We start from the raw sequence: 21,054 nt of genomic DNA on the forward strand, positions 1-21,054 counted from the left end.
TGATACACTTATATACTTACTAATGTGTGTGAACGAAGAACAAAGACATTGTGTGTGGCTTCTGCCTAGCCAGATGGGTTTGTTAGTATAATAGAAACAAATAAGAACAGCTAAAGTGTTACTGGGTATGGTGGGAGTATAATATACGAGCGCACACTTAAAGACTGCTTTGACTCTATCTCAAGGCAAGGTCAAGCAACCATGGAGGCCAAGGAGGTGGGGCTGGGTGGGAGGTATAAGAAACACTAAGGCCAAAGAAATGCCTGTCCCTGACCGAAATACAACCTCACTCCTTACCCCTCACATGGGATACAAAAGAGGTGGGATGAAGCCCCCAGACTCACGACCTCCCAAAATGAAACATGACCATAAATTATAAGAGACCAAGGGTGTGCACAACAGGTATATCTATGCCTGCTAAGGAGTGGGGCGGATGGGATACTGGGAAACAAGGCTCTGCGGCATAAGAGTTATGGATATGCTTGCTTGAAACTAACCCAAACAAACATCGCATTGCCTGCACTTCAGACTTTTGGTCTTCTGCTTTCTGTCTGCGTGACAAAAACCAGGTGAGGAGTTGAAGGGAAAGCCCCCAACAGACCATTTCATTCAACGGTTTCTGACTCTCTGCTTTTTCAGCAATCTAGCCACACTTCAGTTTCTACCTTCTTTTAGGCTTTGTGGACATAGTTATGTATAATCAAGTCCAAGGTTCAATGCTCTGTCACTCAAGGCTGATTTACATAGTCAGCATTACAGCAAGACACCTGACTGCATCTTAATCTACTCTAACCAGATGAGGCAGAGCAGATGTTGTTTGTTTTGTGTTCTTGTATAAATACCAAGGATTTCATTGAGGACCTAAGTACTGGCTAGTCTACTGACAAGTTGGCAGCAAATAAAGGTAACTACTGATGATATCCATACAACACTCTGACCATATATCACCACCATGCTCGCTCTTAATAGAAACAAACTGTGTTAATGAAGAATTTAGAAATATATCTCACTAAAGATCTTTAATTAGTTTAAACCTCAGGTAGTGTTTATAGTATATTTTAATCATGTTAAACAAGTTCATTTGCAGTAAAGTCATAATGCTGAATCTGTGACATCACAACAGACAAAATGATAATACTTCATGACATCATAAACACATGATTATGTCTTCACTAAAGGATTGAGTAGAGGGTGATCCTGTCCTAGGAGGGAGGAAACCTTTATGAAAAAGATATTTTCAATGATAGCAATGGGAATACAGAAAAATACTGCCCACATGCAACCCTGCAGTCCTTTCTCTGGCAGAATGGAATTCCTATAATGAGAAAAAATTACAGGATTGAACCTAATGTTTTAATCAAATGAAATACACAAAAATACCAGAATTTCAAAAGGAATTTATTTTTGTCATTTAAAAAGTGTTGCTCCATTTTTTTTTAGTTTCAAATGATTTTACGCTACAATTTATCATTACCATAGCATCTAGTGAGAATGCTTAACATTATAGAAATAACTAATTGGTGCAACCATACAACTCCCACCACAATCACAAGTCTTAGAGGGGTTGAGTTAGTTCTATGGTTTAGTGCAGAGCTTTATGTCAGGATAGATCACGTGAGGAAAATATCTACAAACCACGAGCATGTATCATACCAGCAGTGTCACTAATGGAGAGGAACATGAACTGCAAAATATGCATTCAAATATCAAACACCCAAAAAATTCAGGGGTACCCAGAGGGGTTTTGGTTTATTCAATAACAGAAGTAGAGCCAACTGTGAAATTAGGAACTCACCCAGCCACAAACATAAGGTGTGGCATTGGATCTGAGATTTTGGTCCAGGGCCATTCCCTTTCAATACATGTAAATGTCCAAATTATATCAATCAGAAAGGCAATCTATCTTTCCCATGTGTCACAATAATCAAATTCCTACTTACTTCAGCAAAGACATTTCTATGGGGACTCTAAAAGGTGGCATCAAATAGTTTATGCCAGTGAAAAGAAACCCCAGCATCTCTTCAGCAATCCAAATAAAAGAAATAAAATATACCTTCACTACAAAACACTTATTTACCTTCAACTCGTTTATCTTCAATTACAATAAAATGGGCTTGTAGTCAACAGAAGGAGCTGGATTCTCCACTGCCTTGAACCTTCTATAGTAAGTGCAAATGAGCTTGAAATACTATCAAATCAGAGTACTCCATTCACTTACACCAGTGGTAGCAATTTATAATCACAATGCACTCATTTTACACTCACGTAAATGACTACACCACATGTAAGGCAGTAGAGAATCAAACTCAGAATGTTCAGAAGAAAAACAGTAGGATTTTCCCCCCAAATGAGTAATACATTTGCACCCCCTGCTGGGGGAAAACTCATGAGCAAAACCCAAGAGGATCCTAGCCACACCTAATGCTTCTTTTCTTTCTAACCTGTACATCTAACTATCAGATTTGTATTTTATTTCAAACATTCAGACTAAAAGATATCATTTTAAATAAATCAGTTCTAACTAAACTTGCAATTGCCCTTAGTTTCTATTGAGGAACAGTTTATTCAGTAGATTAACACATAATGAGGAGAAGCAATATCTAAAGTCCTTATTTTCTGAAATTATCACGTTCTTGGAAGGTCAACAAAACTGTATTCTTGCTCTTTACTATGGGTGCTTAAGCTATTTTAACATGCAAAGTGAGTGTAAAATTTACTAAACTAAATTTTAATACACAGTTAAAATCATGAACTTAGGAACAAGTAGCACTGATCCATTGGGCTGCACCTGCTTGACAGAGCCAATTCACTTTGACAGCTTTCGGTAAGAGGGGTCCAAAGCTTAATTCCATAAACTTTACTCTTTCCTTTCTGAGCAATAGCAAATCACTGAATGCTGATTTTTTTATTATTTTATTTTTAAAGATAATATACAGTAGCAGATGAATTGGTTGTGTTGTGGAGAATATGTTAAAAAGAAACCTATTAATGGAAGCAGATTACTGATGCGTGCAGCTCTATATTTGATTGATCCTGTTTAGTTAGTAAAAGGTATCAAAAAATCATTAAAAGAGTAGCTCTGTTATATTTTCTAACCAGAAGGTGGCATTAAATTGCCACAAATCAGTTATATACTCTCTTTAATGGGCTGTCCATAGTCACTGGTGCTTTCAACAGTGTGAGATCTGGCAATTAGACTGTCATCTGAAAAGGAGCAATAAAATTAGCTAATGACTGATGTTGGGCTGAAAAAAAATAAGATGTCTGCATCTTCCCTCAAGTCTACCTCCCTTTCATAGATGCCTCCAGCACAGAATCATAGGACTGCATTCAAAGCAGAACCATCCCTGACAGGTGTTTGTCTAACTTGCTCTTAAAATCTCCAGTAATGGAGATTCCACAACCTCCCTAGGCAATTTATTCCAGTGCTTAATCACCCCTGACAGTTAGGAAGTTTTTCCTAATGCCCAATCTAAACCACCCTTGCTGCAATTTAACCCCATGTTTGTCTTGACATTCCAGGGGCGATGTCTGAATTTACTGCACGCTCAGACCCATTCCATATCACAATTGAGAAGTTAAGTACCTGACGGTGGGTATTGCTTTCATCTTCAGCTATAGATCTGCTTCCTGCACACTTCACACCCCTTCAGTACAGTGAGGAACCACTGGGCACCTTGTAAACTCACTGCAGCCTGCACCTGGGTCTAGCAAACAGAGCCATGTCAGCAGCAGCAGATGCTACACCACAGTATGATACACCCAAAAGAAACCAGTTATTTGGAAATGCTGAATGCCAAGCAGAGGCAGCAACTGTCGGGCATGCAGGATTACATACGTAGCAGATGTAAAGGTTTTCCAGTAATGCATGTGTACATTATCTAAAGCCTCTGTGAATATTTTTAAAGGTGTTTAAGTTTTCTAGAATTTTTTAAAAATAGGACGAAATCCTGGCCACATTGAAGTCAGTGGCAAAAATCCCTGCAACTTCCAAGAGGCCAAGATTTCACCCTTAGTTTCTGCACCATTATATTGCAGTTAGATGTGGACCAGCAACATAGCGTCCAGGTAACTCAGGGTAGTTTCAGTGGGATATTTCATCCTAATACATAGCCCTGAATTATACTGTCCAGGATCATGCATTGGGAGGGTACAGTGTAGGAAACTTTGCATTTCTGCTGCCTGTTCTGGCGATCAAGACAGGACTTTGCAGGGCTGTCATTATGGCACCTCTCACCAGTATTAGTTCAATTTAAAAGAGAAAGATTATTTGTGTCAGATTTTCTCTTCTAACCAGGGAATGTATAATTTGGCCACTAATTATTGCTTCTGAATGGCTCTACAATCTGCCAAACATTCTGCAACTCAGCATTGTTAAAGATGTACATTGCACTACAGAAGATTGTTAAATAACATTTAATGCTAACTTTTAAAATTATTTAACCCCTTTTAGGTTTATAAGGAAAAGAAATATATCAGCAATGCATGTTTTCACAGTCAACACTTAGGGATGACTTTTTAAATAAAGTTTTACACAGATGAGCTCTCCTAAGAAATAGGAAATAAGTTTTGTTTTTTAATGCCAATTGGGTGGTTTAGAGAGCACACACATGGGATATCAGGATCTGGGTGTAAACCTTTGGTGCATGGGTGGCCTACGAGCTCGTCTGGTGGCTGCAATGGCAATATGGAGTAGTGGCAAGCGTAGATCCAGGAGTCAGGTACTGAGCTCAGGGCAAAGCCAAAGTCAAGGTCTAGAAGCCAAACCAATGGTCGGGACCAGAGTCAGGATCGGGAGCAGGGCAGGGAGGCAAAGACTAGACTGGAGGGGACAGGGGTGGAAACTGGAACAAGGGCTGGAGGCAGGACCAGGGCAAACACAGCTGCAGGTGTGGTACATATTGAGCAACCACTGTACTGCTGCCATTCTAAGGCTCACGTAGCAGGCTGCAGGCTCTCTGCTCAGTCAGGAAGCACAGCCATTGGAGAAGGCTCACTGGGCCACCTAGAAACCAGGCTGAGAGCCAGTTGTGCTCCTAACATTGCACTCTGAGGTTAGCAGGCTCTGAGACCAACCAACCACCATTTCCCATCAGGCCCTGGTGACCACCTCTGGCCAACTTAGGGTTTATTTGGTTTCAGTGTGGTTGTACCCATATTGATCATATGACACTAGCAAGATAAGGTGGAGGAGGTAATTGTTTTTTTCTTTTGGACTAACTTCTGTTGGTGAATGAGACAAGCTTTCAAGCTACAGAGAGCTCTTCTTCAATATAGCTTGAAAGCTTGTCTCTTTCACCCTCAGAAGCTGGTCCAATAAAAGGTTTATTTGGTGCCAGTTTGTGGCCCTGTTTTAATTCAAGTTAATTATTTGCCAATTAACTAAGACTTGATCTAAAGTAACCCACCATTTGTGTTCCAAACATCTGTAGAGCGTCTACGCTAGCATTTACTATCAGGTGAGTGTTACTAGCTGGCAATCTACCTCAAGTTCAACCAAGACCCCAAACTTTAGTTAGACACACCCTTAAAGACAAGCTACACAGGCTTCGACTATCACAGGAAGGGGCACTACAGCAGAGACCCTTTGAGGGATATGAGACTAAAAGGGAAAATGAGTTCCCTAAAAGTCTGCAAAGGGCAAAGTGCCAGGAGACTGGGCCATAGGCAGTCAGGCCTAATGTTAAGAGTAAGAGTCAGGCCTGGAGGTCAGTGTCCAAATGCCAGAGCCAAGGGTTGAGATAGAGTCAGAACCAAGAATCAGAGCTACAGGTCAGGAATTACCTGGAGTCAGGGAAGGCAAAAGCAGAGCTGGGTGTCAGGAGAGGATTGAAACAAGGCCCAGTGCAGGACAGGGGCTAGGCTAGAACAAGGCTGTGGGGGGGCAAAAGTAGGGTTTGGTGACAGAGAACCTGTGGACATGTGCAATGAGCAGCTGCTAAGCCTCTGCAGCTGTGGAGCTTAAGAGCAAGACACCTGACTGCCTCAGATGGTTCTGCCTTGGCTGCCTGATGACTGGGCAGGCGCAGCTGCAAGCCCTCCTTTCTGACATTAAATCAGCTGGGGAGAGAAAGGAAGAAATTAGCTTCTTTGCACAAACACTGGCTTCTCTTTTAATTTTTTTCATTACATATTTCATAAAGCTATCAGTCATATTTGTGCACTAGAGGCTACTGAATTATAGGCTACTGAAGGCCATATGTTCCCTTTTTGCAGGAAAAAATCCCAGGAGAAGTGGAAATGCATGGGGGAAAAAATCTGCAAAACAGAAGCATGGTAAGTTAATGTGTAGCATGCCATCTGTGCTGCATGTTGTAACAAACTAGAGATGGGGGATGTCCAAAAAAATTGGACCAAAATCTTCCCTCAGGTATATCCACACAACCATACTACACTCAATGGTCTAGCTAGGAAATGTGGAGCAGATTCTCCGCAGACTTCAGTGGAGTCACGTCAGCAAGGAATTTGGCCCCAGGTGCTTTGACAAATGTCCAAATGTGGAAAAAAGCATTGTATTTATTTGAGCAATAACTTCCTCCAGACCCCTTAATGAGTTGTCAGGTATTTTATTATTACCTTACTTAACTGATGTTTCAAACATGCTTGTATAGAACTTTAGGGCTGCAGTCACATTTGGAAAATGTATATTCGCTGTCTGATTGTTACTGAGAGTGGAATTTGATCTAATATAAAGGCATAAAACCCACAGACACCATCTTGTGTATAATGTATAGTATTGTGGCCTTACACATATGCCACAATGGTAATCCAGGATGTACTTACTTATGCAGAGAGCATTTCCAAGCTGCTTGACATCTCAGATTTAAACACACATGTACACTTTAACCTGCCCCTGAGTTCTTGGAAATCCACTGACTTCTTTATATAATACATGGACAAGGAGCCTGATTCACTGCTAAATTACATCGGTGTTACACCATCGTAACTCCATTGAGATCAGTGGAATTGCTATATGTTTTCCAGAACATAGGCTTATGTTGGTAAATTGTAGATACTTCGCATTTTTAAGTGGCTCAACTTTCCCTTTATCCCCATCGATGGGCAAAATGGGCCCTGGACACAGCAGAACAGTAGTTCAACTGCATGAGGAGAAAAGGAACGAATAGGATGCTGGGAGTTCATACACAGGGTGTGGATCTCCCGTGTAGAACAGACCCCATCTCGGCATTTGCTTCTTCCACGTTTCCTCAGAAGTGGGGCCAGAGTAAGCATAGCTAACTAACTCCCCTAATCATTCCCTCCACATGAGGGTGGGTTAAATCCACATAGAAGCTACATAAATCCTAGGCTGCAATAGCAGTTGTGGAGCAGACTGAGAGAGAGGATTGCTTCCCCTTCGTCCTCTGTAGATCTTTCCCCAGGACATAGCCATTCAGCTTGGGCTGCAAAATATGATCATAAAGTGTACAATACATATATAAGTATACACACACACAGTTGGTTCAGCTCCAAAAAGCCATTCTGACCTTTGAGACAAGTGTCTGCATAACTACCACCACTTTTGTTCCTTCTTCTTTAATGCTACCTGAAAAAGGAAAGTTATATGAATCAAATTACATTTGAATGTCTGGCTTTTCCTGTATCATCTCACAACCTTAATATTATTCAGAGTTAGGAATGACAGTCCATGTTTATTTCATACCATTGCAGGGGTACAAGAATGATTACAATTCTCTCTCTCTCTCTCTCGTCCCTTTCTGTCCAACTTGTTAGTTTCCTTCTAGATATACAACTGCATATCACAAAGACCTGGAGCAGTGTGGGCTACCTGAGTGTGGAAACATAATCATGGACTTGAGTAGTTGCAGATGAAGACAGAGGAGTTACTCCATCTTTACAGTAGTGTAAATGAGCGCATAAGTTGTCCCAATAATTATCATTGTGTACAAAAAGATCATTTTGATAGGGTGCCTTGCTTAGAGGGAAATATATAGCTAAAATATAGCAAAATTCTTCCCTTCCTGTTTTTTTACGGAACACCATTATAAAATAAAGTTGATTTTTTTGTAATTTTGTTACCCAAAGAAGAGTAGAAAATGGCTCCAGTGATGTGCATATACAATTATGGAAACATGCAGCAAACCAACCATTAGCATTGCCAACGTCCACAGAGGAGCCCACAAAAACTAAGCCTGGGGGTAGGAATCAGATTTTAAATCCTAACCTCCTGCTCCTTGGGAGTAGCAGGGCCTGGCAGTGCTGCAGAGTCAGTATGTCTAGCCAGAAGGAAAGGAAATGCCTCACACTGCTCCACAATGACCCTTTGTGGCAGGGAGAGGTTTTGATAGTCTGAGAGGGAACTGCCATGTCACCCTCATTCGAAATGATGGGGACCTTTAGGACAGAGCATGTGAAGTAGGTGAAGAATGGCACAGGTCTATGACCATGACACAGACACAGAAGAATGCCCTGCGGGAAAGCATCCTTCAGCAGGTGTTGAGCAAGCCAATAAATTATCCCAGCTTGTTTTATAACACAAGCTGCAGTGGTAAACATACACTACACTAGTTAGGGGAAGTGTGAGTCTAAAGGTCAATGAATATAGATCTTTCCTAGAGGTATCACACTAACAGAATCATCTGCACCAGATAACTAGTATTCTTATAGTAATCCAGAACCAAAGCATTAAATGGCCTTCGTAACTTCCCTATGTTTGGAAGGATTTACCAGCCAGTGTGCATTACCCAGCAGTAAATGGCATGCAAGAGTGCAGGGTTAAGTCTGTTAAATTATTCTCTCCTGCCTGCAAGTGTTGTTGTTCCTTATTAATATAATATTTCTGTGTTTCCAGATATGTAGCTAGTACTTTAAAAAGGGGGACACAAAACAGATCTTAAAATCAAGCAGAAAGGAACAAAGCCACAAAACTTAATCTGAATTAAGGAACTTCCTGCAGTACAAGCAAACGTTTTCCAACTACTTACCACTACAGGGGAGTGTAAAGTTGCGGATTGAAGGGTGGGTCATTGTTCATGTTCTCATCCCAGGTTTTTGTTTTCCTGCACCAATGGATGCCTTCCTCTGTTCAAATATCTCTTGAGCACATAATTGTGAAAATATATCTAAATGCAGAACACACAAAAATTAATTACAATCTGTATGTATTTATATGCAATAGATTCCATTGTTTGCAGTGTTGTAACCATGGTGACCCCAGGATATTAGAGAGACAAGGTGGGTGAGGTAATATATTTTACTGGACCAACTTCTGTTGGTGAAAGAGACAAGCTTTCAAGCTACACGGAGCTCTTCTTCAGGTTTGAGACCTACAGTCCCAGACCCTGTTACTGATCTAGGACAGAAGTCAAAAACTTCACTCTGAGACCTGAAGAAGAGCTCTATGTAGCTCAAAAGCTTGTCTCTTTCACCAGCAGAAGTTTGTCCAATGAAAGATATTACCTCACCCACCTTGTCTCTCTTATACAATAGATGTCAGTTACTAAATATCTTGTCTACTATCAATCTATTTTCTATATGTGGCTTAAAGTGGAGTTTGTTAATATGAACTTTTGTTCTGGTGCTAAATATCTAACTAAACATAAGTAAGATGAAATATTGGTTTCTTTGGTTGGGACGGAATATTGTCCAGTGGTTATAGCAAAGGCCATAGCAATGTTCTCCTTGCCCAGAAGTCAAGCTGGTCAGAAACTTTCTCAGAAAGCAGACCATGGCAGGGTTTCCATGGAACCCTACCTGTGAATCAACAAAAGTTTGTCAAACCCGATTTGCTTTCACAAGCCATTTGGGGTTCGACAAACCAGCATTTTCTGATGAATATTTCTGACCAGCTCGACTAGCACCTTTTCTTTTGACATCTCAGTCTCCAGTGGTGCATCATCTCTGAGGTCCCCACCCAGCGTTCTCTATGGTGAATGAAAACTAATGCAAGTGACTCATTCAGCTTCTCAGCAATGTTCAGATCCTATTTAACTGCATCCTTTATGTTCTGGTAGTCAGGTTCACCCACAACACACCCTGTCACTCATTTTTCTACCCCTTCCTTTTTTGTCCTGTGGAGTTCCAATTCCTTTGCCCTCTGTGAGGTTTCCCCTTACATTTCTACTCCATCACCCATGGTGGCGCTTCTTATCTGCCTCCTCCAAATGAACTGAGCTGAAGCTCATTCTACTAGTGACCACTTCCCTGTCTGAAGAAGCTGCCGGGGTTGGATGGGAAGAAAACCAATGGCCACCCCAGCAGCAGCAGTAGCCTCTAGTAACAGAGGAAAGAACTGAAACCATTTTTTTTCAGTCTTAGCTGGTGTTATTGACCTGGGACAGAGGTCAATAACCTCAGACTGTCTTGGACAAAATGGGATTATCGGCAATCATGCAGTCCTGGGTTGGATCAGTTCTCCAAAGCCCAAAACTTTCTTGTGCAGCAACATGGGAGAGAAAACACCTTCTGAGAGCCAAGTATATATCCACAGTGATAGGAGTGCCCACTGACACAAGCTGTCAATCCCATGGGTTATTATTAGGGATGTCAATTAATCGCAGTTAACTCAGGCGATTAATTTAAAAAAATTAATCATGATTAAAAAAAATTAATCAATAGAATACCAATTGAAATTTATTAAATATATTTGGATGTTTTTCTACATTTTCAATATTGATTTCAATTACAACACAGAATGCAAAGTGCACAGAGCTCACTTTATAGTATTATTTTTATTACAAATATATGCACTGTAAAAATGATAAACAAAAGAAATAACATTTTTCAGTTCACCTCAAACAAGTACTGAAGTGCAATCTCTTTCTCGTGAAAGCGTAACTTACAAATGTAGATTTTTTTTTGTTACATAACTGCACTCAAAAACAAAACAGTGTAAAACTTTAGAGCCTACAAGTCCACTCAATCCTATTTCTTATTCTGCCAATCACTAAGACAAACAAGTTTGTTTACATTGACGGGAGATACTGCTGCCTGCTTCTTATTTATAATGTCACCTGAAAGTGAGAACAGGCGTTCGCATGGCATTTGTAGCCGGCGTTGCAAGGTATTAACATGCCAGATATGCTAAGCTTTTGTATGCCCCTTCCATGCTTTAGCCGCATTCTGCATATATTTCATGTTATAGGAGTCTCAGATGATGACCCAGCACATTTTCATTTTAAGAACACTTTCACAGCAGAGTTAACAAAATGCAAAAAAGGTATCGATGTGAGATTTCCAAAAATATCTACAGCACTAGACCCAAGCTTTAAGAATCTGAAGTGCCATCCAAAATCTGAGAGGGATGAGGTGTGGAGCATGCTCTTTTAGAAGTCTTAAAAGATCAACACTCAAACCACCAAAAAAGAAAATCAACCTTCTGCTCATGGCATCTGACTCAGATGATTAAAATGAACATGCATCAGTCCACATGGATCATTATCAAGCATGTGTCAGTCTGCTTTGGATCATTATCAAGCAGAACCCATCATCAGCATGGAAGCATGTCCTCTGAAATGGTAGTTGAAGCATGAAGACACCTAGGGGTGACAGTGGACGAGAAGCTGGATATGAGTCAGCAGTGTGCCCTTGTTGCCAAGAAGGCCAATGGCATTTTGGGATGTATAAGTAGGGGCATAGCGAGCAGATCAAGGGACGTGATCGTTCCCCTCTATTCGACATTGGTGAGGCCTCATCTGGAGTACTGTGTCCAGTTTTGGGCCCCACACTTCAAGAAGGATGTGGATAAATTGGAGAGAGTCCAGCGAAGGGCAACAAACAAAAATGATTAGGGGACTGGAACACATGAGTTATGAGGAGAGGCTGAGGGAGCTGGGATTGTTTAGCCTGCAGAAGAGAAGAATGAGGGGGGATTTGATAGCTGCTTTCAACTACCTGAAAGGGGGTTCCAAAGAGGATGGCTCTAGACTGTTCTCAATGGTAGCAGATGACAGAACGAGGAGTAATGGTCTCAAGTTGCAGTGGGGGAGGTTTAGATTGGATATTAGGAAAAACTTTTTCACTAAGAGGGTGTTGAAACACTGGAATGCGTTACCTAGGGAGGTGGTAGAATCTCGTTCCTTAGAGGTTTTTAAGGTCAGGCTTGACAAAGCCCTGGCTGGGATGATTTAACTGGGAATTGGTCCTGCTTCGAGCAGGGGGTTGGACTAGATGACCTTCTGGGGTCCCTTCCAACCCTGATATTCTATGATTCTATATGAATCTTTAGCTCATCTGGCACATAAATATCTTGCAACGCCGGCTACAACAATGCCATGCAAATGCCCATTCTCACTTTCAGGTGATATTGTAAGCAAGAAGCAGACAGCATTATCTCCTGCAGATTATAACCAACCTTTTTTGTTTGAGTGACTGGCTGACCAAGAAGTAGGACTGAGTGGACTTGTAGGCTCTAAAGTTTTACATTGATTTATTTTGGAATGCAGTCTCTTTTTTTGTACATAATTCTACATTTGTAAGTTCAACTTTCATGATAAAGACATTGCACTACAGTACTTGTATGAGGTGAATTGAAAAATACAATTTTTTTGTTTTTTACAGTACAAATATTTGTAATAAAAATAAATATAAAATGAGCACTGTACACTTTGCATTCTGTGTTGTAATTGAAATTAATATATTTGAAAATGTAGAAAACATCCAAAAATATTTAAAATAAATGGTATTCTATTGTTGTTTAACAGCGCAACTAATTGAGATTAATTGTTTTAATTGCTTGACAGCCCTAGTTATTATGCATTCATTTAGAGCACACAGGGTCAAATAAAAGGGTTTCAGAGACAGCTAAATTTCTGATTAATCAGAAAATTTCAGTGCAGAGTCTGATTTTCTTTTGGTTTCTCTTAGCATGCTACAATTAATTGTATCAGGGCCAGCAAAGGGGGTTAATATTGTATCTAATGCTATTGCTTTTGTTACACTGCTTTTCCAACAGTGAGAGAGCCTCCCTGAGGATATTTTGGTACCTTCCAGGAAAAGCTGAAGCGCACCCAAGGGAAATGGAAAGGACCAATATTTTTTTTCTTTCTTCCATAGGACTTAGCTAAGCCAGAGCCAGGTAATAATTACTGGATGCTGAAGGAGTAATTCATCTCTCAGATGCGCAGCTCTCTGATTTCACCGGGAGACCCTGGTACACATATCGAGGCCATAAATATTCAACAGACACATCTTCATTTTGACCCTAACGTGCCAAAGGGAATGATGCTGTGACAAAATTGAGGAAACCTTCCTCTAGTATCATTGGAACCTCATCTTTTGATAGAATTTTCACAGCTATCTGGCTTTCTAAATCTTACCATAATTTGTTCTACAATATAACTCTAATATGAAGTCTTCCAAATGATACCTTCTATTGGTAACAGTCCCACATGGTTAGATTTAGGCAACCCATTAAAGCATATAATCAATATTGCAACTCAACTTTCTTGTGTCAGTGATTAAGAAAAACTGCATAGCTATAAAGTATTAAATCATTAGCGTAGTTCAGTCCTACTGCCTCTGCTCTGATTTTATTGGAAGAGATACATAGTATTAGACAGAAAGATCTACACATATACCCAGGTGAATGCATTCACACACACGGATGATTTCCACCTTGGAGCAATACAAATTAATAACAAAAATAATTAAACCTTTGCAGCCTCCAAGCACTTGGAAGTCTTAGAGTCCCAGTGTCAGATGCTGTTGGAAATGCAGCTTCCTCATGAGAGAGATTTGGGTTTGGCTATTCAACTGCACTGATCACAACACTAAGTGATAGATTATACAGTGGTATCGACCTCCAATTCCCTGGGTTAATTCTTTTAATGGTCTCTGCAGATCTTTTCCCATTAGGCTGATATAACTTGTTTAAGGATACAAGAATTGATTTATGACAGCACTGGGGATGGCAATCAGAATCCTGGCATCCAATTAATGCACCCTCTGTAAGAGATAATTAGGACAAAAGTCTCTGGCACAGAAGTACTAAATTTTGGTATTGAAGTCAAAGGGAGCTCTGCACAGGAAGAGCAGAAACCAAGACTGTGCACAGGAGAATTTTACCCTAGCAATAGATGGCGGAAAGGCAAAATCACTGCCTCCTCTTTTTAATTCTCAAGTGCCATCTTCAGGAAGTGGTAGAGACATTTTTAAATAGAGCAGAGAAAAGAAGAGGCCTCATTAAAAGTTCACTGCTAGGAAGAGATGAAAACCTACTGGATCCCATTACGGTCCTTCATCTCACCAGGGTGCAAAGGTGTTCATTAGCAGTGATCTCCATTTGTCTCTATGTAAAAGGAGGCATCCATTACACCATATGTTCAACATCAATTTTATGCTCCCTGCAGTTCTATTGTAATCTATATACTACAATGATGAGCATGGCAGGAATGTTCACTGAAACAGCACATTTTAAGAAAACATTAAGAGACTGTTCACAAATAGTGAATTTTTAATTTGTAAACACAAGTCAGAAATATAACAGTAAAAAAAATGCTCTTTCAGACAGGGAACAGAAACAATATAAGGCCTGTGTCCAATCAAACCTAGCCAATGCAGCACACAATTCACACTTCAGATATTGAATATTTGCAGCAAACTGTTTGTGAACAAGCTACAGACCAAGAATGATTCACAAAATTCTCAAATAAAGAATAAATGTGAGGCAATTGCAAAGCAACCTCAGATAATTCCTGAGCAGAGAATGAAGACAAATTCGTCTAATGTATTATTAATTATGAATTATTCACTCAACACTATTCAACGATATCAAAGGCTGCTTTGATAGATCTAAGAGAACCAGCATGAACACCTGACCTTTGTACATCACTAGGAAGGGTGCATCAGCCAATGAGAACTGCACATTCTCTGTACCATATGCCAGTCTGAAGCTGGATTGACAGTTAGAAAAGACTTAACCAAGACACTTGAAATTACAGAGGGCAGAGTGAAAAATGCTCATCTCACTCTTTTTACCTTATCCAAAGGTATATGAAAAAGGGAGTTATTTAAGCAAATAAATGGGAAGTTAAATTAAGAACAAATAAAAGGAAATACTTTTGCCCATACCATATAGTCAACCTGTGGATTTCTTGGCTATAGTAGGTCATGGAGTCAAATACTATGCCTAAATTTAAAAAAAAAAATGCTAGAAGGGTGGATTGATTTAAATAAAAGTCATGAAATCAGTTATTTAAATCAAGGTTTCTGCTTGATCAAATGGTTTAAATTAAACCATGATTAAAACTGGTGATTTAAATCTTGTTTTCCATTTGTACTTTTTAGTTACTTTCCTAAAGAAAAGTTGATTCCCACTGGTTGGTAACCTTTAAAACATGTAGATTTGTAACTAAACATAGCCTTTATACTAAATTTGATATATTTTTTGCTAATCAGGAGGATACACATTTACGTAAGCAATTAAATAACTTAGACATTTATTCAGATTCTTAATTTCTACATTTTTGACTGTGTTAGAAAATGGTGAATGATGCATTTCTTATTTATTAGATAATGGGTAACTTTTTACTTGTGATTTGTGTCCCGCCCTGTTTGTTTTGCAAAATTGGAATTCAATTAAAAATGTGCAAAACCAGCATTTTACTTTTTTATTAGTTAAATAAAACTACCTTAAATGTACAGAATATATAAGGAAAATAAAAGTTTATGAAAACATATTTTGTATTTATAACTAACTGATTTATTAAACAAATTAATATTATCTGTAGCTAGTGAATCAAAGCGATTGTTTCTGGTCGCCATGTCCTTCAAGATTTTAGAACAGTAGATCTCATCCTCCCACATCTAGTTTTAACTCATGGATTGGACAAGGCAAGCAAGCTTTTTCAACCCCCAATCAGTTTCATAGCTTCGAATGAACTAGTCATTGAACTGAACTAGTTGAATAAACTAAAATGAAGATGATATTCTCTCTGCACCTGCAGAAGAAGCTACTACTGTCAAAACCTGGTTTAGCACTACCAGTTTATCTTAGCCAATGACTTCCGTCTGTTCAGTGGTTTAGCTTTTTTTAAAACTTTGGCAACAAACATGGATTGATTCATATGTTTTTTATTTAATTAAATCATTTTTATAGATTATAATAAGTTTAGGCCATAGCACAGGCAGTCATTTCAAATTTAATTTTAAATAGGTTCATTTTTAAAAGAAAAATGTATTGAATTTAAATTTAAAAACTCCAATCTACATAAAAAAAGTTGTGTTTTTTTTTTAAAAAATCATTGATTTTTTATCTACCCTGAATGCTAGTACCATTTGTATGTAGTGCAAGCTAAAATGAGGGACAATAAATCTCATGCTTAGGGGCATAACATGATCACCTAAAAAGTCAGGAAGTAATGCACAATACATCTGCCCCTGTGCTCTTACTTGCTGCATTCTATTCTGTCATGTAATGTTGATAGAGCAAGGGAAGAAACTGAAGAAAAATGGTATTACCCCATAGACTGAGAATCTTTTATCTGCCCTTTTGTTATTCAAGTTTACAACCTTACACTCAGTTCAATTTTTAGATTCTTAAACAGTACAGATAGCAGCAGTGATGAAGAGAGCTATTTTCCACTTACCCTAAGCTACAAGTTTGTGACCATTCTTTTTGGATGCTGTCTTCATCACAGTAACCAATGCCTTTGCCATCGCCAAATGAAACTACTTCAATGTGCTCTGCTTGGTGCAATATTTGATGAACACCCACAAATACCAGCTTATGCAAAATGCAACAGCCAAGCCACTTAGAGGAACTTTTCACAGGGAGCAGTGTTGGGGGCTATTAGGCTGGGAATGTTCAATGAGGAGCAAACAACTCTGAGATTCAATCATCTGTTGTTCCAGCAGAGTCTGAGTTTTCTATTCTGCTCATACTGCAAGGCACCATACCAGGCTCTTACTGGAGGGATGGTTTAAAAAGGTTTGTGTGGTTTTGATGAGGTAGATAACACATTGTATTCATTAATACAATCATTTAGATGTCATTCAAAGATATTTGTTTATACAGTAAAAATCCCTACAGGCTGTTCAATAGGCTTATTTAATGCATAGAAAAAGAAGCAAATTGCACATTACTTGATCAATACTTTAATGGTTTGAACATAGTGTAAAGCAGAAATATTTGGTTTGCATCCAAGATAAAGCACCCCATGTGACGCTAGACAAGATTCTCACACTTTCCCAATGCTTATCCTAACCCAAGCCCAAGATCCTTATTAAACCTAAACCTAGTGTGGATCCAGTAACTGTCCCCAATCCCTGGCCTAAAACAGCCCCAAACTGACCTTAGTCTGTCCCAAACTGAGTAAACATTATATTTGGCCTAATGCCAGACCCCACCATAAGTTTAGGCTGGGCCCACAATCTAGCCCTGATCTTCTACCCAGCCCAAAGTCTTGAAAAGGACCCCAGCCCATATCTAGTGTTTAATCCCTAAACTGGCACAAGCCTGAATCCTAGTTTGTGCCCATGAACAGGCCCCAAGCGCAAATGAGCTGGTTTTATTCACAGTGGGAAAAGGGGCCTTTTTCCCCACTCTCCACATTCTTGAGTGTTTTATTCAAACTTGTCATACACAGAATAATTATTCTGAAGCAGAAACCAGCTATGGAAAATTTCAGCTCAAAGGTGAATATTTCGGAATTATGAGTTACTGTAAATAGGGAATTATAATGAAAATGTATAGGCAACATTAGCTATAGATCCTGTGACAGCATTAGCTACATATAGCATATGCATATATTATCATACACATACATACAATGCATGCACACAAGTATGCATACATGTTTGTGGACTTGTATAATTATTTCTTAATGATCTAGTTTTACCTTGCATTTTCTGACCAATGAGTGGCACCATACCAGACTCTTACTGGAGGGATGGCTTACCCAGGCTCTTACTGGAGGGATGGTTGTTCTGTTTATCCCAGGGACATCAGGACCCAGCTATTTATGTTTTATTCATAATTGTGTTTTTAATTGTAATTTTGTGTTAAAGCATTACAAAAATCGCTGTGTGTGAAGCTTTCTTGGCAAAAAATGATCTGGACAAACTGGAGAAATGGTCTGAAGTAAATAGGATGAAATTCAATAAGGACAAATGTGAAGTACTCCACTTAGGAAGGAACTATTAGATGCACACATACAAAATGGGAAATGACTGCCTAGGAAGGAATACTAAAAAACAGGATCTGGGGGTCATAGTGGATCACAAGCTAAATATGAGTCGAAGTGTAACACTATTGTAAAAAAAAGCAAGCATCATTCTGGGATGTATTACCAGGGGTGTTGTAAGTAAGACACAAGATATAATTCTTATGTTCTACTCCGTGCTGATTAGGCTTCAACTGGAGTACAGTGTCCAGTTCTGGGCACCACATTTCAGGAAAGATGTGGACAAATTGGAGACAGTCTCGAGAAGAGCAACAAAAATGATTAAAGGTCTAGAAAACATGACGTATGAGGGAAGATTGAAAAAATTGGGTTTGTTTAGTCTGGAGAAGAGAGGATTGAGAGGGGACGTGTGACATTATGTGATTAAAATATGATCATATAGATCGTTGTTACTACCACTGTTATATAACTGCAACAAATCTTGTACAAAGTGTGTCGTAAGATGTCTATGGAAGAGTTATGATTTACTGAATATGATTATGCTGTTTGTATACAGTATCATTTTTGTGTCTGAAGTTATGAATATTAATTACGTATCTGTATTTCAAATGTTTGCTCATGTGGTAACACCCACAAGGTATTTAGCCCGCACATCCTGAAGGAACTATTCATGTTAAATAGCCCATCAAGGAAGACTTAACTCATAATGGCCCATGGGAAACGCCTATCTACACTTGATGGACTTTCATGTGAACGTTCAAACTACAGTATGGGTAATGGCCTCTATTATGACTAAGCTAAGCATGCACGGACATGTGACTTGGCCATGTGACTCCAAACACTAACTTGTTACCTGTAATTTTCCACAAAATAGAACAATGGGTTTCCCTTCCCTTGGCAGAAGCCATAAAAGCCCTTGGAAACAGCTCCATTTTGCCTCTTTCCTGCTCAAACCTCTGAACTATGAACTTATACTACAGGGAGCATTCTAACAAAGGAACTGAGGACCTTCCAATGATTTGGAAGCAACGAGAGACTTAGCAAGCCAGCAGTTTATTCCATCACTGCTACGAGCCTGATTCAAGAACTTTGCAATTGTTGTATGTATTTAATTCCTTTACCCAATTTTAACTCTCACTTTTCTTTCTTTCTTTTATAGATAAACCTTTAGATTTTAGATACTAAAGGATTGGCAACAGCATGATTATTGGGTAAGTTCTGAGTTATATATTGACCTGGGTATGTGGCTGGTTCTTTGGTTTGATGAAATTGGTTTTAAATAACTACTCATCATTAAGTCTGGTGTCTGGGTGTTCAATCCAGGACTGGAATACCTAAAGAGACTACATTTCTGACTCCTTGTTAGCCAGTGTGGTGAGACAGAAGTTTACTTTTGGTGCTGGCTTGGTATATCTCATCGAAGAATAACCACCAGTTTGGGGTGTGTCTGCCCTATTTCTCAGCAGTTTGTCCTGAATTTGGTATTCTCAGTTGTGACCCATGGAGGCACGGTGACAACATGATAACAGTTTTCAAGTACATAACAGGTTGTTACGTGGAGGAGGGAGAAAAAATGTTCTCCTTAACCTCTGAGGATAGGACAAGAAGCAATGGGCTTAAATTGCAGTAAGGGAGGTTTAGGTTGGACTTTAGGAAAAACTTTCTAGCTGTCAGGGTGGTTAAGCACTGGAATAAATTGCCTAGAGAGGTTGTAGAATCTCCATCATTGAAGATTTTTAAGAGCAGGTTAGACAAACACCTGTCAGGTAATACTTAGTCCCACCACGAGTGCAGGGGACTGATCTAGATGACCTCTCAAAGTCCCTGCCAGTCCTACAATTCTATGAAAAGAAAGCTTCAATTTAACAACTTGAACAGAGGCTGATTGGTGCCATGCACACTGGAATATATTGCATGCAGTATGTTCTGCAAGCACTAGAATGCTCTTCATTTTCCTTTCGAGAACATTTGCCTTTCAATTTGGGAGGACAAGCAAGTCATATGAGAATTGTTCTCCATAAGACAATGTTGATCACTTCACAGATTACCTAATGTGACATTCTGGATAGCTTTGTCTAGATACTCTTCTTATGCAGAAAGCATGGTGAGAATACCTAGCATATTGAAAAATTTCAGGTAAAATGCCAGCAAAGCTGGTTGTCAAGATGCTAAATACAATTTGTAAAACAAAAACACTCCTGACATTTCATGTATGTGTGTGTATTCTTTGAGAAGCCAAGTGAACTGAGAAAAGCACTGAAGGAGGAAGAAAGAGTCCTAATAAGAAGGAATTTAATCTGAGTGGGAGTATGGTACTAAGAGGTGAACAAAGATGAGCATTCAGCAGAGATGAGAGTTAGAAACAATGTCATCAAAGCATTTGCCGTCTTCCCATTCACACAATTTTTCCAATAAAAATCTGTCAGATCTGGTCACGCTCTCCCTCCTGGATACTCAACAGATTGCTGTGAGGGGATCCAAATGTTGAATCCCATGTGCCCTTCCCTTGCAAGGGTGGGCAGAGTTTAGATGTTGTCTGTCTGTCTGTTGGGCTGCTAGGGACGCACTCCAAATGCAGGCCTCGTGTCTGACACCCTTCTTAGCAGGGGGGACCCCTCAAGTCCAATTGCCTAGGCCCAAAACCAATGCAGTCTCCACTAAGCCTCCCCAGGATGTACACCCAGCCCCACCCCACACCCTGTGTCCCCGATACCTCATTGCACCCCTGGGGGGGGTACCCCACAGTTTGAAAACCAGTGATGTAGAAACCACCACCACATTCCTCCCTTGAGAGTCACCCTTCCCTTGAGAGTCCATCTGTGTTCAGGTAGGAAGGTTTTCCCTGCCTCATCATCATGGTCTTGCAGCAACTTTCCTCTGCTTGAGCTGGTGAAAATGGCCAAAGACCCAAAAGCAGAGCAGCTTCTGCCCTTTTATAACCTTCCAATCTCCTCTGTTATGGGACTTCCTG

The 21,054-nt window shown here is 39.6% G+C and overlaps 1 long non-coding RNA gene across 1 annotated transcript in view; it reads right to left on the reverse strand.

Annotated features, from left to right (window-relative positions):
- Positions 1–2,944: 2,944 nt before the first annotated feature.
- Positions 2,945–21,054, reverse strand: part of LOC140914746 (uncharacterized) — a 120,165-nt gene continuing 102,055 nt past the window's right edge. Inside the window, exons 2-3 of the long non-coding RNA XR_012159972.2 lie at positions 8,946–9,083; positions 2,945–7,546 (exon numbers count right to left, since the gene is read on the reverse strand). This is a non-coding gene — a long non-coding RNA (uncharacterized LOC140914746). The remainder of the gene's footprint in view (positions 7,547–8,945; positions 9,084–21,054) is intronic.

This window comes from Lepidochelys kempii, chromosome 7 (genome assembly GCF_965140285.1).
Source record: "Lepidochelys kempii isolate rLepKem1 chromosome 7, rLepKem1.hap1, whole genome shotgun sequence".
In the NCBI taxonomy this organism is placed as follows: Eukaryota; Metazoa; Chordata; order Testudines; family Cheloniidae; genus Lepidochelys; species Lepidochelys kempii.